General features: G+C 34.3%; 1 protein-coding gene across 5 annotated transcripts in view; it reads left to right on the top strand.

Annotated features, from left to right (window-relative positions):
- The window catches only part of LOC136837365 (uncharacterized), a 459192-nt gene that overhangs the window by 127150 nt on the left and 311967 nt on the right, over positions 1–20075 (top strand). Inside the window, exon 2 of one of the 5 annotated variants that reach the window (XM_067102118.1) lies at positions 2457–2558. The exons of the other annotated variants lie outside the window; for them this stretch is intronic. The gene's annotated coding sequence lies outside the window, so the exon portion shown is untranslated. The remainder of the gene's footprint in view (positions 1–2456; positions 2559–20075) is intronic. 5 annotated transcript variants of the gene reach the window in all.

Genomic DNA, 20075 nt, shown 5'->3' with positions numbered 1-20075 from the left:
ACACACACACACACATATAATATATATATAATATATATATATATATATATATATATATATATATATATATATATATATATATGTATATGTAATGTTGTAATTCCGTTTAATGTGTGTTTGATGTGTTTGATAAATTAAATTAATGTTCTCCTTACCAACATTATTCAGATTTTACAGCAACAGTGACTCGTGCGTACGTATGGACGCACACACACAAGTGCACACACACATACATACTATACAGTATATATATATATTGCTTAATTCCATTTAGTAATAGACTAATAGACGACATTAACGGATTGCCATGTTCCAATTGTAAACTCCGTAGCCTTTCATCAGCAAGCAAAAATAAAAAAAGTTAATTAAAAAAAAAAAAACTCTCGAGAGAATTATTCATGGCGATCAGACTTACCGGAGTATTATTGCCGAACGGACCTACCCATTAGCGAGTAAACTTCAGCTCCGTTTTATTAATTCTTTCCAGTGACAGTGATTCTTCTATTATGTAACAATAGTTGCTTAATGGAAGGCCATTTGCTTTGCTCCGCCGGGTTTTCGTCTCCGAGATAAAATATCTTTTGCCCGTGTGCTTTGCTTTGCTTTGCCGCGAATTTAGTAAACGTTTGTGACTGATGTTTTTATTCGGTCGATCTCATTTTGGGTCTTAATTCTATTGCCGTTGTGTTTTGATACATATTTTTTTCTACCGTCGTTTTCTTTATTGTGCTTTTTTTCCTAATCATCGATGTCGTATATCTCAAATGAGATAAAATTGCATTTTAGATATTAGTCTCTCTCTCTCTCTCTCTCTCTCTCTCTCTCTCTCTCTCTCTCTCTCTCTCTCTCTCTCTCTCTTTTATTATTATTATTCATTATTGACTACTGAAACTTTCATGGCGCATTCTGTGTATGAGAACTGGAGTGACCAGCGTGTTACTTTATCATTAAATTAATTTATTTTTAAGCTTCTTTATAATTTAAATTTCACTTAGTGACTTTTGCTTACTCTAGGTTAACTGAAGGTAATATAGGTCTTTCTTTCATGTCTCGGAGATGAGTAAAGCTATTTTTATCATCTGAAGAAAAATCTGATGTCGTTTGTGCAGTTTTCTAAATGGTATTTTTAATTTAAACGTTCGTTTGCCAAAGGAAGAACCACAGACTCCTTATCCCCAGCCCTCATATCCCGTTTACCCACTTTTCTCCCCTCCCTCCCATCTCTTCTCCCCTCCCTCCTCCCCTCCTATCTCTTCTCTCCTCTCTTCCCCTCCCCTCCTTTTCTCTTCATTTTTCGACTCTTCCTCAATTTCTTCACTTTCATCTCATATCTCCCTCTTACCATCTCAACCCACTTAACTTCATCAGTATTCTAGGCCAAATCAAAATGGCCGATTCTGTAATGATAGCTCAACTGTATCTATTTTGCAATACCTAAACAGTTTCACTGAACTATAAATCATTTGTTTTGCTTAACCACCCTGTCTGGGGGACTTGAGGAGGCGTCTCTATCTCGAGAGCCTCACCGGGATGGTAGGTAATTACCCCTCCTCACCCTAAAAGAATTCTTTTCTTACTCCTGAGGTATCCGTATATAATTTTCATGACGTACGATAGTCCTCTTCGAATCTATTTGGGGTGATAAACAGAAATGCACAGCTTACTTTTGTTTTGAGTGGATGGTTTTATTTGATTTCTGTTTTCGTTACGTGGATATTGTTAAGAGGATATTGTGCGATTACAGATACAAATATACGTTATACGTATATGTATGTATGTATGTATGTATGTATGTATGTATGTATATGTATATATATATATATTTATATATATATATATATATATATATATATATATATATATATATATATATATATATATATATATATATATATATATATATATATATAGGTATGTGTATTTATTCAGCCACAAATTTAATTTAATTTTGAATTCATCATACCTTAAAGAAACCTTACACCCAAGAATTATTACGGATTAGTGTATCTGCTCGGCTATCACGAGAGATATATCATCTCTCTCGAAAGCCGAATGCTTATCGCTTTAACTAAACCAAAGGCCCCCGAGGACATTGTATTTTAATGAATTTCATAAAATTGATGCAGCTCTTCAGGATCGATTATTCTGTCGCTTGAATTAAGTAAATTCCCCGCAAGGAAAATTATATGCGAGATGCAGAAATCACGTGAGTTAATTAGTTAATATACCAGGTCCAAAGACAGATAGCCCGGTAATTTGTTTTTTTGAAAACTTTTTATTCTTGAAAAAAATTAGATAAATAAAAGAAAAGAGACTGCTGATTCTGTCATTACATTTGATGTGCTTGTATCTCCAATGACCTCTTCATAATCTTTTGGCTAATCGCGGAATTTTACATTGTTTTGTTATGCTTCTGTGCACCTCTGATATTTACTGATATCTTTTTTACTTTCCAGGTAAGGAGTGAGAGAAAAGGGAAAACGACCCGGTATGTGGCCTTTCCTTATGTGGAAAACCTGTTTGAATCTAATTTACTGGAGGCAAGAATTCTGCTTTCTGTAAGTTCAGTCTTTTCCTTTTATTAATATTATATATATGTAATTGTAATAATAGCTGATTATATATATATATGATTATATATATATATATATATATATATATATATATATATATATATATATATATATATATATATACATGTATGTATGTATTTTATATATATATATATATATATATACATATATATATATATATATATATATATATATATGTATGTATATATATATGTATATGTATATATATGTATATATATATATATATATATATATATATATATATATATATATATATATATATATATATATATATATATATATATATATATGGAGAAGCAGTGAAGTTGCCACATATATTTAATGAGTGTATGGGTAGTTTTATTTATATATAATGTTTATATAAAATAAATTAGTAAACTGAATTAGCTATCGTAGCTGTCTGTAAAAACATATGTCATGACCTATATAAATATAAACACTTTTAGCCACGAGAATAACTGAAGGACTTAGGAAGCGTCAGATAAACAAAATTAGGATCGAGTCCCAATTGTCCTACCTGTTACAAAGACCAGCCCCGTAGGGTGGTAGTGCCGTCAGTGCACATTACGTGGTGCACTGTAGGCATTACTTAAGGGTTTTTGCACCGTCCCTTTGGCCCGTAGCTGCAACCTATCTCATTTCTTTTACTTTACTTCCTTTCATGTTCTCTTTCTTCCATCTGACTTTTCACCCTCTCTAACAGTTGCTTCATAGTGCGGCTGCGAGGTTTTCCTCCTGTTACACCTTTCAAACCTTTCACTGTCAATTTCCGTTTTAGCGCGAATGACCTCGTAGGTCCCAGCGCATGGCCTTTGGCCTAAATTTTATATTCTATTTTATTCTCTTCAAAGACCTGGTCTTTAAATAGCAGTCGCGTCACAGTGGATCCTGCAAATCGCCAAATTATTCTAATTGTCGTCACCTTGTCGTGGAGAGAAGAAACTCGTCGACTGTTTCAGGCTCTTGACTTGAGGAGACTGAAGGTTTTGGTGAAGTGGCACTCGAGATAATGCGTCGGACCATTTCATTTAGCCTTTTTAGCTGCATGGCTTTAAAAAGGGCTGCAGACCCTCTTCATCCTGCGATAGGATTGAGAGTCCTTATACTTCAATGGCTGTGGTAATCTAGGAAAGTATAAAGGCTTTCTTTCATTAACTGGAGAAATAAATAAATTAAGAAATCGCCGCTGTGAGTCATATATGAAAAATGGAGGTCAACCTGGTCAATGATTAGAATAAATGGGAAAATTATACTAGTTGTTTTTGTTGTTGCAGCGGAGAATTGAGTAAACGAGATTATGAAGTGTCAACAAAATTCTAGGATTCTGGTAAATGATAGAAAGGATAAAAGATAATGCTAGTTGCAGAACTTGCTGTTACTTAAAGCATCACAGAATCAAAATTGGTGAAATATAAACAAGTGATAGCATACTGACCAACAATATTAAGTGTCTCGGAGATGATGATAGTACTTAGAGGTAATTAGAAAGAGGGGGAAAAATAACAATTTAGAAAACTGAAATAAAATAAAGAACAACAAAACAACCGAATTCCGAATGATCGGTACAATCAATCTCGCGATTTCAAGAACAAAAATCATAATAAATTCCAGAATCCCAAACGAGAGCAGTCCGAATGATTACGGTCGTCACATCAATTAAATGCAGCCACAAATAAAACGGGCCCTTTTCTTCCGTGTAACCGATACGTCCCGGAATTTAATGAAATTTATAAATACTGGTACTCCGCCATACAAACACTGTCACATACACTGGATATTGCAAAAGCTAGCTGCGTCAGTTTTCATTTTTTTTATATTTTATTTTTTTATTTTCGTTACACCTGGCAACAGGTACTGATGTGATTGATTACTTTTTTATTGCTAAGTTGTCAGTATTATTGTTATTGTTAATAATAATAATAATAATAATAATAATAATAATAATAATAATAATAATATTATTATTATTATTATTATTATTATTAATATTATTATTATTATTATATATGGCTGCAAATCTGAACTCAGCTGCTTACATAACATACGACGGAAGGTTTACAAATGGAGTTTGAAGACTCTGCTTAGCCATGCAAAACCTTCTGGGTTAGGTTATATATATATATATATATATATATATATATATATATATATATATATATATATATATATATATATATATATATATATATACACACATGATGTGTGTATAGATATGTACATATATATAATTATATATAACTATAATATATATATATATGTATATATATATATATATATATATATATATATATATATATATATATATATATATATATGCATACATATACTACATGCGGACACGCGCGCTTATACGCCTCTTCTTTGGGTGATGCCATACTCTGTCACACAGATCATCATCATGATCATCATGATCATCAGTCAAGGCTGTCGAGTATTGTGATCTAACCGCAGAGAGTTGTGGCGAGGCTCCGAAAGACGCCACACTAAAATGGAGGTTAATGGTTGTTGTGGTTGCGTAAAAAAGGCCTCTCGACTTTTGGGATGCGAATTTGTCGACCACTTCAACACCCCTTCGATGCCCTTATAGGGTCCAAGTGGCATTGGGCAGACAGAGGAGAAGGAGAAGTGGACGAAGAAGAAGAAGAAGAAGTTGATGAAAGAGGAGAAGATGAAGAAGAGGAGGAGGAGGGGAAGAACAAGAACAAAAAGAGGAAGAAGTTGATGAAAGAGGAAAAGAAGATGAAGAAGAGGAGGAAGAGAAGAAGAAGATGAAGAAGAGGCCTCCCTTCATGCATCGGTCACTTCGTTTTGGCATGATGTGTGATTTGCCCTTACCCCTGGCCTTAAATCTCAGCGGGCACAGACGGCGTTCTCACAAAAAAAAAAAAAAATAAAAATAAAAATGAAAAAGGCGCATGCGCACGGACATACCTTCCTCGTGTTGAGCAAATCGCCCGTTTCTTTCCTCGGTGAATCTAATTACGAAGATCATCAGTGTTCCTTCAAATATGGTTAACTACGAGATTTATTTGGTGCGCCGGCGCCGTGAGCAGCTGTTCCGATAAACGGGGTTCAGGTGTACAGTACTCTTCAGGGTAGCTATCAGTGCTGAAGAATACGCATTTATTTTTTGTTGATTTTTTTTTTTAAACTTGCGTGATTTATTGGGCTGTCAATTTTACATCCAGTTTTTTCTTTAGTGGGGTTAGGGGGTGTGCGGGAGGCGAGACTCATGGTTACCTTCCAGTTTCTTCTTTATAGAACTAAAGCATTGCCACTGAGTTGATGATTGATTCAACACATAACTCCGTTCGTTTATATAATTTAAAAGAATTTTTTAATTGTCATGGACACTCTTCACACCCAAGAAAATTCTTACCTCGTTATAATAACACGAGGCTTACTTAGAAACCTAAAAAAATGAACTGGATTTTTTTTTTACATAATATTACTACTTAGTTCCAAGCAAGGGCATATTGGCACTTGAATGATATAATTCAAGGCATAACAAAAACAAATCCTTGAATTGATTTAAGCGAGCTTATTCTTTGTGAGGTAGAAATTCCAGTGATTTTGTGGGTAATTCAGTGACCACTATCAATGTTCCGTACGCTATTATTTCTGCTCAGTGGCTCAAAAACTACTCTACAAAAATAACTTGAGATTTACAAATATACTGAAATCGGATAAAGAGAATATTCTACAAATAAATTTACTGAAATCAGATCAAGAGAATATTCTACACAGAAATTTACTGAAATCAGATTTTAAGAGAATATTCTACATAGAAATTTACTGATACCAGATAATGAGAATATTCTACATAGAAATATACTGAAATCAGATAAAGAGAATATTCTACACAGAAATTCACCGAAATCAGATCAAGAGAATATTCTACAAAGAAACTCACTGAAATCAGATAAAGAGAATATTCTGCATAGAAATTTACTGAAATCAGATAAAAAAGAGTACTCTACATAGAAATTCACTGAAATCAGATAAAGAGAATATTCTACATAAAAAATCACTGAATTCATATAAACAGAATATTCTGCATAAAAATTTACTGAAATCAGATAAAGAGAATATTCTACATAGAAATTTACTGGAATCAGATCAAGAGAATATTCTAGAATATTCTACATAGAAATTCACTGAAATCAGATAACGAGAATATTCTACACAGAAATTCACCGAAATCAGATCAAGAGAATATTCTACATAGAAATTCACTAAAATCAGGAAAAGAGAATATGCTACATAGAAATTTACTGAAACCAGTTAAAGAGAATATTCTACGTAGAAATTCACTGAAATCAGATAAAGAGAATATTCTACATAAAAATTCACCGAAATCAGGTAAAGAGAAAATTCTACATAGAAATTCACTGAATTCAGACAAAGAGAATATTCCACATAAAAATTTACAGAAATCAGATTTTAAGAGAATATTCTACATAGAAATTTACTGATATCAGATAAAGAGAATATTCTACATAGAAATATACTGAAATCAGATAAAGAGAATATTCTACACAGAAATTCACCGAAATCAGATAAAGAGAATATTCTACATAGAAATTCACTGAAATCAGATAAAGAGAATATTCTACATAGAAATTTACTGAAATCAGATAATATTCTACAGAGAAATTCACTGAAATCAGATAAAGAGAATATTCTACATAGAAATTTACTGAAATCAGATAAAAAGAACATTCTACAGAGAAATTCACTGAAATCAGATAAAGAGAATATTCTACATAGACATTCACCGAAATCAGATAAAGAGAATACTCTGCATAGAAATTCACTGAATTCAGATAAACAGAATATTCTGCATAAAAATTTACTGAAATCAGATAAAGAGAATATTCTACATATAAATTTACTGAAACCAGATCAAGAGAATATTCTACATAGAAATTTACTGAAATCAGATAAAGAGAATATTCTACATAGAAATTTACTGAAATCAGATCAAGAGAATATTCTACATAGAAATTCACTGAATCAGATAACTAGAATATTCTACACAGAAATTCACCGAAATCAGATCAAAAGAATATTCTACATAGAAAATCACTGAAATCAGATAAAGAGAACATTCTACATAGAAATTCACAGAAATCAGATAAAGAAAATATTCTACATAGAAATTCACTGGATTCAGATAAAGAGAATATTCTACATAAAAAATTACTGAAATCAGATAAAGAGAATATTCTACATAAAAAATTACTGAAATCAGATAAAGAGAATATTCTACATAGAAATTTACTGAAATCAGATCAAGAGAATATTCTAGAGTATTCTACATAGAAATTCACTGAAATCAGATAACGAGAATATTCTACACAGAAATTCACCGAAATCAGATCAAGAGAATATTCTACATAGAAATTCACCGAAATCAGATCAAGAGAATATTCTACACAGAAATTCATCGAAATCAGATCAAAAGAATATTCTACATAGAAATTCACAGAAATCAGATAAAGAGAATATTCTACATAGAAATTCACTGGATTCAGATAAAGAGAATATTCTACACAAAAAATTACTGAAATCAGAAAAAGAGAATATTCTACATAGAAATTTACTGAAATCAGATCAAGAGAATATTCTAGAATAATCTAATAGAAATTCACTGAAATCAGATAACGAGAATATTCTACACAGAAAATCACCGAAATCAGATCAAGAGAATATGCTACTTAGAAATTCACTGAAATCAGATAAAGAGAATATGCTACATAGAAATTCACTGAAATCAGATAAAGAGAATATGCTACATAGAAATTCACTGAAATCAGATAAAGAGAATATGCTACATAGAAATTCACTGAAATCAGATAAAGAGAATATGCTACATAGAAATTCACTGAAATCAGATAAAGAGAATATTCCACATGGAAATTCTCCGAAATCAGATAAAGAGAATATTCTACATAGAAATTCACTTAATTCAGATAAAGAAAATATTCTACATAGAAATTCACTGAAATCAAATACAGAGAATATTCTCCGTAGAAATTTACTAAAAAAGAGTGTTCTACATACTCGGAAATGAAATTAATCATCCAGTATCCGAATGATACAGCGGAGGTAAATATTTTGCGGGGAAATTCGTGAATGTCTCAGTTACTGCTCCTGAGAAACGTATACAGCTTACACGTGTGAATTAAGCGTAATGTAAAACACAAGAGATAACAGGAAACGATTGCTAATACTAACAGCAATGAAACACTGGCATAAATGTCTGATTATGCATTCTTAATAGCAGTTCTGGTCGACCGTTGTTGATAACTCTTGCATCGTAAACATTTTAAGCACAATTTTTAAAATATAGGGCATTGAAAAAATGACAAACTGGTTTAGTTTTCTGTAAAAGAGAACTATTGTGCTGGCTTTGTCTGTCCATCCGCACTTTTTTCTGTCCGCCCTCAGGTCTTAAAAACGACTGAGGCTAGAGGGCTGCAAATTGGAATGTTGATCATCCACCCTCCAATCATCAAACAGATCAAATTGCAGCCCTCTAGCCTCAGTAGTTTTTATTTTACTTAAGGCAAAAGTTAACCATAACCTATCGATACTTTAAGCACAGCCTGGTGGTGGCTTATCCTATATCGTTGCCATAATGGCAACGATATAGGATAGGCCACCACCAGGCTGTGGTTAAAGTATCATAGGTCTCCGTTCCTACGACATTATACCGAGACCACCGAAAGATGGATCTATTTTCGGTGGCCTTGATTATACGGTGTAGCGGCTGTACAGAAAACGCGATTGCGCCGAAGAAACTTCGGTGCATTTATTACTTGTTTTATTTCGTTTTCACTTCCGCCTTCATGGGGAAATGGGAGGTGACAAACACGTAATATTGATGCAATTACTGACCATAGCAGAGTCCGTAGAATTCAGGTATTACAAGTTGGAAGTAGAGATGCGTTAGCTGTCGTAGACCTTTCAAACGACCGATGATTCCGACAGTTATAGCTAATTACAATAATAATACCCTGTCATTTGCAGTACGTCTCTCATCTCCAATGAGTCAATGTATAGTACTTCTCTGATCTCCAACAGCTCTTCGTTAGGCGAGTCGGTAGAGTTGTGGCCTAGCACTCGCTAGGCCCGAGTTCGACTCTCCGGCCGGCTAATGAAGAGTTAGAGGAATTTATTTCTGGTGATAGAAATTCATTTCTCGCTGTAATGTGGTTCAGATTCCACAATAAGCTGTAGGTCCCGTTGCTAAGTAATCAATTGGTCCTTAGCCACGTTAAATAAGTCTAGTCCTTCGGGCCAGCCCTAGGAGAGCTGTTAATCAGCTCAGTGGTCTGGTAAAAACTAAGGTATACTTCTGATCTCCAATGAGTCAATGTATAGTACTTTTCTGGTCTCCAATGAGTGAATGTGTAGTACTTTTCTGATCTCCAATGAGTCAGTGTATAGTACTTTTCTGATCCCCAATGAGTCAATGTATAATACTTTTCTGATCTCCAATGAGTCAGTGTGTAGTACTTTTTTGATATCCAGTGAGTCAGTGTACAGTCTTTCCTGATCTTCAATGAGTGAATGTATAGTACTTTTCTAATATCCAATGAGTCAGTGTATAGTACTTTTCAGATATCCAATGAGTCAATGTATAGTACTTTTCTAATATCCAATGAGTCAATTTATAGTACTTTTCTGATCTCCAATGAGTCAATGTATATATAGTACTTTTCTGATCTCCAGTGAGTCAATGTATGATGGAAGTAAAATATATCACAAAGTTTTTATACATAACAAAATATTACAGCTCTAAAAGTTCTGGTTACAAAACAGGATTCTGTGAGCCTGTTTCATAGCACGATTCTCTAGTGCTATTCTCGGAATTCGGAAACGATATGTAAAGTTTTCTCTCGGAAGTTTTATGAAAAAAATAAATAAAAATAATGACTCGATATCCAGACGACTTCTGGAGTAACCACGTGATTTGCAGTTCTTGAAAAACTTCAGGGAAGTTTAGAAAAAGCATTTATTTACTGCTGCCATCCCTCTGAACATATAAATATTTTATGCTATTCAGGAATACGGTAATAAAAGCCATCAAAAAGATTTTTGTCGTGTTGCTCTGTGAATGACGACACATTCTGTATGGTTGGATAAGCAGGATTCATACAGCTTCCTTTTTTGTCTAGTAATATGAAAGGATTTATGAAAACTGAATTTTTGAGGATGTGCTGCAGAGAGAGAGAGAGAGAGAGAGAGAGAGAGAGACTCTTATCTTTTAGGTCTGGCAAGAAAACCTGTTGTGTTGCTAGATTGTAATATCATTCTTAACCGAATGTTAGCAGAATGATTGAATGTGGATAGCTCTCATCTGCTACCAAAGACGTGGAAGATATGGTACAAATTGCCAGAGGTTGGTTTGGGTTAATATCCTCTCTCTCTCTCTCTCTCTCTCTCTCTCTCTCTCTCTCTCTCTCTCTCTGCGATTAATATATGTCATGAATATAATTATATATATATATATATATATATATATATATATATATATATATATATATATATATATAATTTATTAGTGAGAGACAGACAGACAGACGGGAACAGAAAGGAAAGAAAGACCGATAGGCTGTCAGACAGAGAGACAGACGGACATCAAATAACGCCAAATAAGAACAGAAAAACTGGTTTTGGGCAATTTACGATCACCTTCTCCCGTGGTGATTGTGATTTTTCAGAATTAGGAAGTTAAATTTCTTTAGACAATAAATCAGGTTTTATGATCAGAGCTCTCAGTGGATTTTCTTAGATTTGATTTTCGTGGCAGGATGTTTTCTCCATTTTATGTATATGACAAATATACAGTTTTGAAGAATTCTGTTAACATATATATATATATATATATATATATATATATATATATATATATATATATATATATATACATACTGTGTATGTATATATAGATATGTTTATATATAATGCATATATGCTAAGTTCTAGGGTTATATTTCCCTGCTGAATAAATAACAAATTTACGGAGATCTACAAAAGGTTAAGTCCTATTCAAATAGACGTAGCGTGCACGGACAATAAACGTTGTGCTTCCTATCTTTTACCAGTGGATCTTGAAATGGGGTCTCCATGAAGCCTTTAGAAAATGGAAATATTTTAAGTGTATAAGATATGTGTAAAGAAGAATGAATGACATCATGGAAAACTATGGTGAAGGTGCAAATTGGTTACCTCAGCATGACTGTATAGCTGTTCTTGTCCCTCTTCCAAACCAGTGACAATCATTCCGAAGCCTTTGAGGCGTGCGCCTAGGCAAAATATCTAGAGACTGATAGTTCCCAGGGGCTATCTGGTTTCTTTTTTAGATAATCATGACTTCAACTATAAGCTAGCCAGAGGATGAGGCCGCTTTTGGCCACTTGAACAACTATACCCTTTCTTTCGAGGGGATGACAGTTATAACTTGTCATTGGAGCTGCGTCCGAGCGAGGGAGGCTTGTAGTTTGTGTATCTTGCCCACGAGTGAATTTTAGGTAATTATGGGACAAGGTGACCTCCTCATATCCTTTAACAGAGGCCTCGCAATCAGAAATACTGTGTCATCACGTCCAGAAGCAGACTATAGATGAAATATGTATCTATAGATTTTAAGAGAGAGAGAGAGAGAGAGAGAGAGAGAGAGAGAGAGATGCTGAGGCTAATTTCATTGTAGGTAGCATGTTCATTTTTAACTGGTAGTCGAATTTGGAAATCTCTTGAGGATCAATTACGTTCTTCCGACGTGACCACAATAAATAAAGAAAAAAAAAAAAGAATGAACTTTCTTCAACTTCGAAAATGCCAACGGAGACTCTACGATCCCCTCTCTTCCGTTTCATGTTGACTTTGACCTTGCTATGACCCGTTCCTCCCGCCGTAACGGCGGTCATAAACACTACCGCGCGATGCCCCAAAGGGGATTTTCAGAGACGAAAAACACTCGGGACCCCGAAGTCGCGCGAGGGCTAGGTCAACCAGTTCTTCTTCAGCTTTATCGATGTTGCTCCTGTGCTAATGTCTTTGGGGATTTTATTAGCGGGTTTGTTTAGTCAACTTCCTCTACGAGCCTCCATTGGAGCGGGAAAGTGGTTTTCGGGGAGGGAGCCCTTATTTGTAATAGGCCTATTTGGGTCTCCTGTGGCCAGATTCCTAGAGAGAGAGAGAGAGAGAGAGAGAGAGAGAGAGAGAGAGAGAGAGAGAGAGAGAGATGTGCAAGGCATATGACGAAGGTCTCATCGTGCTTTTCTTGTGATGATTGCTGTTAGGCGTAGAGGCAGGGCACAGGGAACAGCTGAAAGAGAAGACGAAGACCAGAACAGACAGAAGATGTAGGTCTGACAGAAAGACAAGCTGATATAATTCCTTGCTTTATATTTCGATTCTATGCGTCCTGTTTTGTTCAAAGTTACTAAGTAACGTACGTAAGTAACGGCTATTTAAAAAGACTAGGTATCCCTTTTTTTTATATACAAACATTGCTCAGAGCGTTAATGGTACACTTAATCATCAATATTCTTCATTCTTAAACTTCGTAGATTGTATAATGGCAACAAGAACATATTTACTATCACCGTTTTGTACTATTTTGTTCTTTTCATGTATTTTTATATATATATATATATATATATATATATATATATATATATATATATATATATATATATATATATATTATATATATATATATATATATATATATATATTATATATATATATATATATATATATATATATATATATATGTATGTGTGTATATCTATGTATGTATGTATACAGTATCAAAAAGTAGTTTTAGCTAAAGGTCAATAAACTTATAATTTCATTTTTAATTTTTTTTTTATGAGTGAGTGACTTGTCTCTCGGCCCCTACCTGTGAATCTTATTGCAATGTTACACTCGATTTAATATTTATACACGCACTTGCAAGCGCTTTTACTGCTAAAAAAAGTTTTTTCAAGATGAACATATCTTTTGACAGAATGAATGACAAGTGACATTTTCCTCTCTGGTGACCTGAACCTCATTCACGGGAACTAACTTTAGTATTTCTGGATTCCATGGTAAATTTATGTGGCCCGGATCACATAAATTTTCACACGTCAAATGATCTACAGCAATTGGTTGTCTTATGTTTATACTCTTTAGTGATTCTGAAGCAGAAGACTTCTCAATTTTTTTTTTATGGGCTCGAGCGCCGCCAAATTTCACATTCGCAAGCTACAATTTAATAACTTGTAGTTTTAAAATTGGACGTGTAAACACATCGTAATAAACTTCATTGCTGCGTGAAACTTCATTGCCGCTTGTATCATTTTAAATTCTGCCAAATTGTGATTTTCTGTTGCTTGAAGTTTTTCTCGACGAGAGCTATTTCCTTTGCTGGTGTTTCAGTAGAACGCCTTTATTTACCGGAAATATTTTTGACGAGCTCAAAAGGAACCATATTAAGCAAAAAATTACGTAAAATCCGAAATGAATAACACGGGTTCTTCTGACAGGATGGTTAGAAAAACATAAAACAAAACCCATAAGCAGGAGACTGAAAATGAACATTGAAATGTTGAGCAATAAATAATTGGACTCCATTCGCTCCCAGAAACTCCTTCACGTACAAAAGTGTTCATACCTCAAGACCGTTCTAATTCTTGACGGAGTGTTCAAATTAAAGCCAGTATTAAATAGATCTTTCTTTTCACGTGCATTTAATTGATGGGATACCTCTGTATCTTGTGTAGTTCGCTCAGAATGGGCTGCGCAAAGTGGACCACATTAGCATCTATTGCGTATTCTGTATCGGAAGTCTGTATTGCACCGGAATTTTTCTTCGTAGAACTCCGTATATCCCATAAAACTTTAATTTTAAAAGCGTGTTAATAGTCTCTACTTACTTCTGCATCAACAGACAGTTCACAGTTTATTATGAACTGGCTGAACGTTTGTCAGCGACAGGGAAGGAAGTAACCTGGAAAGAGGTTTCAGTTTATTAATGGTTTTCTGATATGTCACATAATGAAGTTAAAATTTTATAATGCAGTGAGTTGTGAGTTATGTATAGTAAAGTGACTATTACACTGGTATGATGAGATCATAATTTCAGCATGTAATGATGAGCATTCCTTGTTTTAATGGACGTAATCCTGTGATATAATGAAGTCATTAGGTGAGGATAAAATGGAAGTAATCACATCACGAGGTAATCTTTATAAAGTGGTGACGCAATCACCTAGGAAGGCAAGAAGTCAAGTATTTGTTGGTGTAATTAGACAATCACGTCTTGCTTAACGTGATCATATCATATTACCACGGTGCTATTTTTAGGATGTTGTAAACAAAGTAGTGTTTTAATAGCAATTTAACATTTTTTAAGCGAAAGAAAATAAAAGTTGTGCTGGCTTTAGTTTTCTGTAAAAGAAAACTGTTGTGCCGGCTTTGTCTGTCCGTCCGCACTTTTTGCTGTCTGTCCTCAGATGTTAAAAACTACTGAGGCTAAAGGGCTGCAAATTGGTATGTTGATCATCCGCCCTCCTATCATCAAACATACCAAATTGCAGTCCTCTAGTCTCATTAGTTTTTATTTAATTTAAGGTTAAAGTTGGCGATAAATTGTGCTTCTGGCAACGATATAGGATATGCCACCACCGGGCAGTGGTTAAAGTTTCGTGGGCCGCGGCTCATATACCGAGACCACCGAAAGATAGATCTGTTTTCGGTGGCCTTGATTATATGCTGTAGCGGCGGTACAGAAAACTCGATTGCGCCCAAGAAACTTCGGCGAATTTTTTACTTGTTTGAATTGTTGCGGATGTCCGAATAAGCATCGTTTTATTTTACATTTTATACATTTTAAATTTCTGCCAGCATGGGCGAGATTGATCGATAGGCCACCCAGGAAGCTTGCTTTAATCAATATTGGATAATATCCCCCCTTTGCAAAAGAGAGGAGAATTTTGCCAAAGTAGAAAAAAAATAGAGACTATAATAAAAGCCTCATTAGAGCGAGCCATTTTTATACTGTATATTTTTTTCTTATTAATCTTATCCGTATTAAAGGGAAACTAGGAAAAGGTTCACTCTTCGCATAATAACGTATAATAGCGTTATGTGCTGCTTGAAAGTATTCTTCTTCTCTTTTAGGAATTTTTTTTTGGGGGGAACCTATTTCCACAACACGATTCTTATCCGCACACTTCTTATGCTCCTTAGAAGACTTAGCATTGTAAAGAAAAAAAAAGAATGTTGTCAGTGTTTTTCACTCAAGTTTTGTTTTTGAAAGGACCAGAAAATAGTCAGTATTAGTATTGCAAATAAAGAATATAGATAATTTTTCACTCAAATTTTGTTTTTGAATGGACCAGAAATAGTCAGTACTGCATTTCAAATAAAGAATATTATAAATATTTTTCACTCAAATTTTGTTTTTCCAAGGACCAGAACATAATTAGTATTAGCATTGTAAAGAATATTATAAATATTTTTCACTCAAATTTTGCTTTGCAAAGGACCAGAAAATAGTCAGTATTAGCATTGTAAATAAAGAATATTATAGATGTTTTTCACTAAAACTTTGTTTTTCAAAGAACCAGAAAATAGTCAGTATTAGCTTTGCATATAAAGAATATTATAGATATTTTTCACTCAAATTTCGTTTTTCCAAGGACCAGAAAATAGTCAGTATTTAGCTTTACAAATAAAGAATATTAAAGATATTTTTCACTCAAATTTCGTTTCTCAAAGGACCAGAAAATAGTCACTATTAGCATTGCAAATAAAGAATAAAATAGATATTTTTCACTCAAATTTTGTTTTTCAAAGTACAAGAAAATAGTCCTGTCTGCTATTTGGAACATGACGCTCTCTTTGCTGCAAATGTTACGATTTACTACTTCGAAGTTTCCACCGTGTCTTGTTGCTCAGTTATCATTTCATTTATTTCCCACGTCACCTTGTGAGTGATACCTCACATATTTCTTTTTTCTTAACGAAGTCGTCGTCTTCCTCGGTGTATGAAATGACTTCAGAGAGGAAAAGTTTCTTCCCTCCGTAATTATGACGTTGCATTGTTGCAGCGCGGGGAGAGAGTTTTACACGCCGTGGAATCAGAACTTTGTTGAGAGCCTCTGGCGTAAAGAGGTTAGGCATTCGCCGGGTGTGTTACGAACTGCTGACCAAACTTGAGACAATTGACATTGTTGGGTCGATGAAGGACCCTGTCTCTCCCAGACTGCTTGCGGTGAAGGCTGCTATAGAGGACAGTGTTTTCTCTTTTTGTGTCTGTCTGTCTGTCTATCTGTCTGTCACAGTCTTTTTCAGACGTAATGACAAGATAGTGGTAGTCTCTCTGTTTGCCACAGCCTTTCTCAGACGTACCGTACTGACGGATAGTGGTAGTCTGTCTGTCTCTGCTGTCACAGTCTTTCTCAGACGTAATGGCAGATAGTGGTCTGTTTGTCTAACACAATTTTTCTCACGCGTAGTAACAGATAATTGTACTCAAACACTTTAAAAAAAAGTACCAGGTTTGCGGAAACCAACAGAAGGTTTGAATGAGCCTCTAAAATGATCCGGTGTTCATTTTGTGTTAAAAATGCCCCCCCCCTCTTTTTTTTTAATCTACGGTTTCTATATGAAACGATGTTATCGTGAGTGGGTGCGTGAGTATATATGTGTGTATGTTTACGCGTATGCGTATGTACATCGTAGGAAGTAGGCCGTGTTTTTGCCTTGATATTAACTATTTCATTAATTTATAGCCTTGTGTGTGTGCGTGTGTGTGTATGTACAGAGTAGAAATGACCGTGCTTGTACTCTTAATATTAACTATTTCATTAATTAATTTATATCCATTTTACCATTGTCTTATATATATATATATATATATATAGAATTTGTAATATATATATTATATATATATATATATATATATATATATATTGTCATTGTCAAACTGGGGAGTCTTGGTTGGGAGAAAAAACAAGGTTTATATTGATGCTGCCAAGAAAACCAAGAAAGCCCAGCTTATGAGCAAGGGAAAGTTATTTGAAATCCTACCTCAAGATTTCCCTAGATTGCAAGTGAATGAGAAAGGTCGCCATTTGGAATTAGAATTCTTTTACAAATTTACAGGGGTTTATTTACAGAGACTTAGCAAGTAAACAATGAGACAACAAAACAACATGATAACTGATGGGCAGACTCATTAATTGGATACATGGAACCATAATGTAATGATTGGCAACACACAAGCTGATTAATAATGGGGCCAACGTGCAATACAATTAATCCAATGATAATAATAATAGTTAGTCATGCCCTGATTACACGAAATAGTCTCAGTTAGATGATCAAACAGATTGAACTCCAGGATGGGAAAATAATTCATATAAACATTTTCGGGCCACAACGGACTTAGTATCGACTGCAACCAGGAATATTCAGGATTGTGGGTTGGCAGGCTAAATAATGGAGCACAGAGTGCAATCGGGCAGCTTGCCTCTCCTCGTCTGATAATTGTGGTGCCAACAGTCATCTCGGCTGTCCGTCAATGGTAGTTCAACCAGCGTAAACGGAGGAGAGGGGGCGGATCTATCCGCCCGGTTCTGAGATGAGAAAGCTTCTGTCTTCCCAAAGCCAGCTGCATCTTGTGGGGCCTCAGCGTTAGTCCGACATCCCTGCAAATATGTCAAGAGAACCAGCAAAGAGGGCAGAGGAAAGCATGCGTAGAATTAGGTGCTTTAAGATTAAACTTACCTGGCCCTAGCCATTAATTCATTTGACCTCCCCCATACCTAAATGCTTCCCCATCGCGTGATGGGGTGAAAAGAGTGCCTATTGTTTCCCAAGATCAGGCAATGGGAAGGTTGTCCACACTGCTACACACTGGTACTAACAGCTGATCTAGTTCAAACTATGACAATATATATATATATATGATAATATATATATATATATATATATATATATATATTCTTATGTTGTGTTTTATATATATATATATATATATCTTATGCCTGGTTTTTCATAATGTATGTGTGTATTGTTGTATACTGTATAATCTTATGTTCAGATGCACATATGCCATAGAGAGTTAGCATAAGGTAAAATGGGTACACTCTGTATGGTTTGTAAAAAGGGACGATAGGCGTGTAGAGAGGAGGGACAGAGGCTGATTGTTCTGGACAGAGAGTGGTTGTTAGTCAATATTCAAAACTGCTTAAGTAATGCATTTCATTGGGACGCGATCAAAACAATGTTGGGTGGAAAATTCCATTACGAAAGATTCTCTTGTTCCGAAACTGTGTAATGATAAGTATTATTGTTAACTGTAATTCCACTTCGTCTCTAATTATCGTTTTAAAGAGTTTTTAAAATAAAAACCTCGTCTGGGACCTGTCCACGCACTCGTATAGGCTGTGCCCTACCGTCTAAGACGCCCTTACGAAGGGGCCTCACTCGGAAACCAGAAGCCGCGTTGAAGGGAGATGTGTTTCCCTCTCTCTCTCTCTCGCTCGCTCAGCTCTCAGGACTACGAATGTCCTGTTGTAACGTAATTGATATTTTGGTAGACAATGGTCACCTCATATCCTTTAACTGTTTAATTCCTTAGTAAATGTGTCTGAGTATACAGACAGTGTATTTTATTAAGTATGTTTGTAATGGTATTATGTTTAAAGACACAAAGCATTTGGTACCAAGGTATTGTAACATAATCACATTGGTTTTTAGTGCACTAAAAATATTTACAGTGATTATCGTGAAGATATTTTCTTCCTTTTTTAATATTTCTTCATGTTATATGTTTTATGCTTTATCTTTTGAAGAATTTTCTTTCATACATATATGTGGTGTATTTGCTATTGCCTTAAATTTTGCTTTATGCATTTTTATATTTAATTTTGCAGAGTATATTTCTGTCTTTTGTATCCACATTTTTATATGATTGAATTATTTGCCTTATTTTGTTGCAACACTTGGGAATTAGTTTATTTACAGTATATTTCCTTTCAATCAAGTTTTGTTATTTAACAATTTAAATTTTACTGGAATAATTTTTGATTAATTAATAAATTAATTTTGATTTAATTTGACTGATGATTAATTCAGATTTAGTCAATTTTGTTTTCTTTCAAGTAATAATAAATTTCCCTGAGATCAGTTAATGTCATGTATAATCTTTGAATTTAGAAATAAATTTTTGTATTTAAATATTATATCAGAGTTGCATTGTATTGTCCCACCAGTAATTTTGATTTGAATTAGATATAGAGGTAAGTGGAGATTTTTTCCTTCAAGAATTGAAGTGAGCTCGAACCAGGGAAATAAATAGAAATACTTGAACTTTTATAATGTTAATGGAGTGACGGCCTTAGATTTTACTCACACCTGTTTAACGAACTTAATCTGCTTTTTTCATAGGATTGATAAGTTTTATAAGGG

This window comes from Macrobrachium rosenbergii, chromosome 59 (assembly GCF_040412425.1).
Source record: "Macrobrachium rosenbergii isolate ZJJX-2024 chromosome 59, ASM4041242v1, whole genome shotgun sequence".
In the NCBI taxonomy this organism is placed as follows: domain Eukaryota; kingdom Metazoa; phylum Arthropoda; class Malacostraca; order Decapoda; family Palaemonidae; genus Macrobrachium; species Macrobrachium rosenbergii.
The sequence above is the reverse complement of the archived record's forward strand: the minus strand, read 5'-3'. Positions and strand labels throughout refer to the sequence as shown.